Below are 5,099 nucleotides of genomic sequence, written 5' to 3'. Positions count from 1 at the left end.
CATAAATTTATCTGGACAGAATTTTAACGAAATGTTTCCACTGATACTATCATGAATAGATGAGTCTCCAAACTCCAAAAGCATGGGATCCAGTGTTTCCCAGGGATTCTGGTATGTTTTATGAATTCATTTCTGATTAGCTGAGGGGCTCACTGGAGATCAATGTCCCAATTCTCTGACATAAGAAATGGGACCCCTGAGCCCAAATTCTTTTCCTAACCAACCCCACACACACACTCACACACACGAGCAAGGACATGCACACGTATGTACATGGCTAAAAAAATGACAATCAAATCGCAGATGTACATTTTATGAATAGACTTCATTAAAAACAATGAAATTACATAAAGTTGATATTGTCCTAGGAAATCCTGTTGATATGCTGTCTGTTTCTGTAGCAACCAATAATTAGCATGTACCTGGTGTTCTCTAGCATAATTAATTTCTATGTTGGGATGGCTCAGTGCTTCTAAGCATCACAGAGAAAGAACTTGATGAAATCTCTTTAAAATAGAAGACACACACCCACCAAAAATTTAAACGGAAAAGCACTGCCCATTCATTTGCTCTAACTTCAGTCTTGCAGCAGTTTTGCATTTCAGGCAGACAGTGAAGGGCAGGCTTTGCACTCCACCGAGCTTTTCTTTCTCATCCATCCCTGCTGTTAGTCAGCCGCGTTTGCAGAAACTCAAAGATTGTTTTTCGTGCATGAGTTAGTCCAGCTGAATCATTATTTTAGGCAGGATACAAATTTGCACAGTGGGCTTGACCTCAAATGTGAAAAGGAAAGATCCGAATACCTCCACAGTGAGTATTCTTAACCAGGCTACTCATTAGCTTGTCTGGGGAGCTCTTAAAATTTTGTATCTATGTCCTGCACAATTCCCAGAAATTCTTCCTTAATTGGCCTAACATCTATTAATAATACTTATTGCTTGCTATTCACCAAATGGAACAAATAAATGAAAGCTATGGGAAAATTCACAATCTTGTCAATTTCAAGATTAATGTTTTTAATAATCTCATTCTTCAACTCAGGAGTATGAAATCATTTAAGTTCTCAGGCTATGAGTTTATTCCCTGGAAGATACAAGTAGCAAGTTATTGCCTACTGGCAATAAAAGTAAGAGCTGATTTATAGTTTTATAGAATTTAAGATATGCTTAATTAAAATGTGTTTACTTCCTTTGTTTTATTTATTTTACAGGTTAAACAAAACAAAACTGAGGCTCAGGTAGTTTCTGTGACTTATAAAGACAATTGTTGATGAAGCCTTCCCCAGAGCATGTATTTCCTCTGTCCTGATCTAATAGCGATCTAGAGATATATGGAAGCCTCCTCCACACATATGCACCTGACTTTTCTTTTGATTTGCAAGGATTTGGGGGAACCATAGGCTTAAATTCAAGATTATAGCTTTGTAAATACCAGGTTAACACAATAAATAAAAGCTTTTTATTTTGCAAAGGGATAAGACTTGAACATCTTGAATATTAAAAATAAATTATTCCTATTATTTCAAAGTTTATTCTAGTAACTTCCAACAAACAAAAGTTAAGTTTTAGTCAAGGGATCTTTGCATCCCCCATGAATATATTGTCCTGAGAACTACGTAGATAGATCACACATCTTTTGCCTAAAATCCAAACTTATCTAGACAACACTGCTCATTCTAATGAGTAACAAGATGCCCAAAATAATGTGACTTACTGTCATATTATCTGAGGTGGCATAGACTGCTTGTAGGAAAAACTCTCAGCCCAACAGTTAGCAAAGTGGTTCATTTTGGAACCCTATGCATATTAATGACTGTGGTACCTTCAATGTAAACGGCAGGAAGAGCTTCACTGATTACTCTCATAGCGTGCCAAGGTCAATGGAATCAATGGCAAAGACAATTTTTCTTCCTGTCACATTCAAGTCACCGTAAAACTGATTGGTGGCCTGAACAGCTTGAGCCACTGAAACCACATTGAACTCAGGGCCTAAGATATTTGAACATTGCTGAAGAAAAACCTGCAAAATATTGCACTTTTGACCCCTGGAAGCAGGAAGGAGTTCAAGAGTGATATAAAGAGAAAGATGGGGGAGATTCATTTTCATGCTTTGTTTTCTCCTAATAATCTAGATTTACTGAAATAGCTAATAAAGAAACTTCTGCAATTGAAAAAAGGGACTACTGAAAACCCAATTATCTCAAACTGGTTATTTCTCATAGAGACACCTCTTCAATGTGTTAAATTATTAGTTCTTGCCAAACATCTGAAAATACCATGATATAGCAGAATAGCTTTCATTTGACCTGTGCCTACATTTACACAAGAATGTTTATATACACAATATTCTTTCTTACTCAGAAGAAAGCACGTGCTGAGATCCTGTTCTCTAGACCCCAGCTTTCTAGGTACATGAGAACTGTTAAAAGTCAGACTAAGTAGAGAAAAGTATGTGATAGAATCAGGTGTACCCGCCCAAATGGACCTGCCCTGCCCAGGTCCTCCCAGGAAGTAGGAATGCTGCCCATTGCTGCCCTCCCTGACCCTTTAAATCCCCATCTGCCATAACCTATGTGTGGAATTCTTTTCCTGATTTCACCCCACCTGTATTCAGGTGGAAACAGGTGGAAATAAAGACCACACTATACCTATAGAACAGGGATTCCTTTTCCTTTAGTTTTGTACCTCGGAATAATCTTTTTTATTTTTTATTTTTTTTATTTTTTTTATTTTTTTGCAGTTTTTGCAGTTTTTGGCCGGGGCCAGGTTTGAACCCGCCACCTCCGGCATATGGGGCTCCCTACTCCTTTGAGCCACAGGTGCTGCCCCTGGAATAATCTTTCATCTTTGGGTCCAGAACCTTTCCGTATGCATTTCTTAATCAGAGAAGTTATATTCAAGTCTAAATAATCTCTAACATTGAACAAGTTTGCATTTGAGAAATGTATTACTACTTTCTAAATGAAGTTGTGTTAGTGATCCTTCTTTAAAAAAAAACAAAAAAATGAAGAGAGGGAGCTAGAAATCATATGCAATATCCCTAAAGTTCACTTTAGGCTTCTTGGATTTGTTAGCCAAGGTTTGCATATGCCAAAAAGTTTCAAGAAATAAAAAAGTTAAAAGAAAGTAAAGTATAAAGGCAAGATAGCTGCAAAAACATGGCATAACAATGAGAAATTGAAGGAGGAAACCAAGGGAGGAGAGAAGCTTTCTCTGCTGAATCTAGGGGGGGTGGGACTGGATGGACAGAGAATCCACAAACGGAAGGAGAAACAGGTGCCTGGGCTCTCACACCCAGCAACTTGGAAGAGGCTCCTGAAGGGGTGCCTGCCACAATATGGGCTGTCCACGCCTCAGCAAAGGCACCTGTCTGAAACTCGAGGCCTGGTCTGCATCTTTGACTTTGCTAACCCAGGGCCTCATCCCTCCTCACTGGGGAGCTGAGAGATTTTAATGTAGGAATAAGACAGAAAAGGAAGGTCAAGAGAACCTGAGGGCATCCATTTTGATGTCCACCAGACCCTAACCACCCTGAACAAAGAAATCATAGGCTGGGTCCACTTGAAAATGGGTGAATTACTAAGCTAGATGCCTTACAGACTGTGCTAACCTTTCTGTGATGACAGTTAATGATTGAACTTCATGGCCTGACAACAAGACAATGCTGGCTGTGTTACAACTGTTTCCCAGTGGAATTTTTGAACATTTAACCACGTTACCATTGCTCCATAAGGGGCTTCCCTCCTGCTGGAAAGAAGACTCCAACTCACTGGGGTAGGATCAGTTGTCTGTCTCTGTCAATAAACTCACCTGTCGCTATTGGGCTTGCTCTTGAATTCTTTCCTGCACAGAGCCAAGAATCCACTCAGTACGTTCAGAAGGCTTTTCTCCTTTCATTGGGACACGCCCTGCTCACCCCCGTTTGGTGAGCTGGAGAGAAGAAACCACGGGCTTCACCTGGACAATATTGGATAGAATTTCATTGTTTCTACCCCCAAAGTTATACAAGGTAGATAGACGCACACATACAAAGATGGCTGTCAATATACCCCCCACACTCTTTTACACACCCCACATCCCTCTGCTCCTCAAACCAAGAAACAAAAGAAAAGGTAAAAGGAAGAAATAGGAAAAGGATCTTAATGGCTCTAAACCCCTCCAGATCTAACAACTCCAGTTTACTATGGGAACTCTCTTGAGGGCTCGGACTATGAATGAACTCAAGAACTCCAGCGGACCAGGTTGAAGTTAGAGGCCTGGTGGCAGCTCTCCAAATCTTGACTAATTGGAGAAGTAAAATACAGGGGCATCTTGCATCCCTTGCTAAAAACGTGTGTTTAATTTGCACGTTTGATGTCACTTGTGTTTCTGACTTAGATTTTTTTTAATTGACACCTCCAGAACATTTTTTGGTAAACCAATGTTAAAGGAAGTATCCTGATGATTAGGACGGTGAATACTAGTGTACACCCTCCCTTATATCACAGAGAACCCCTGATGTTTCTGACCCTCTGAAGTGTGATATCAAAATAGAGAGAACCTACGAAACGGAGTTATAATTTTGAACATCTGATTGTGACTTCTCAAACTTCCATCTGGTAGATTTCTCCCTCAGGTTTTCAGTGATCAGGCTTAGCCAATCTGGTCGACGTAATCCTTCTTTGAAACATGGAAATGACTGGATATCACGGGTTCCAGACACAAACAGAACTCAAGGCAGATCTTTCACCTTGCAGGGAATCCAGAGAAGGGCTGGTTCTTCAAATTCTAGCTCTGGTAGAAGCCAAATTCAGTGGGAGCCTGCCTGAAACAACCATCGCCTGGCCAGCAAGCAAAGCACCAATTATCTTAAGAGAAAAGATATTTCACTAGTGACCAGAAAAGGACATGAAATTTTTAAAGGATTCTATTTTACAATATTCTCACACCTCAGGAAAACAATTTGGAGCTCATGTTTTCTTATTTTTTTTGGTTCTGTCTAAACACCACTACACCAACGGGCTACAGTTGTGTCTTACCGTGAAGCACACGGGCAGGGTCCCCACATGCTCTTTAAGGAGCCCCCTCCCCTTCCGCTCAGCACCTGGGGTCTGTCCCCTC

General features: G+C 40.2%; 1 pseudogene; it reads right to left on the bottom strand.

Moving 5' to 3' along the window:
- Positions 1–651: 651 nt before the first annotated feature.
- The window catches only part of LOC111723589, an 18,988-nt pseudogene continuing 14,540 nt past the window's right edge, over positions 652–5,099 (bottom strand).

The sequence above is a fragment of the Otolemur garnettii genome, unplaced genomic scaffold (assembly GCF_000181295.1).
Source record: "Otolemur garnettii isolate 467f Iridium unplaced genomic scaffold, OtoGar3 scaffold00013, whole genome shotgun sequence".
Lineage (NCBI taxonomy): Eukaryota > Metazoa > Chordata > Mammalia > Primates > Galagidae > Otolemur > Otolemur garnettii.
Note: the sequence above shows the minus strand (reverse complement) of the source record. Positions and strands in the feature narration are given on the sequence as shown.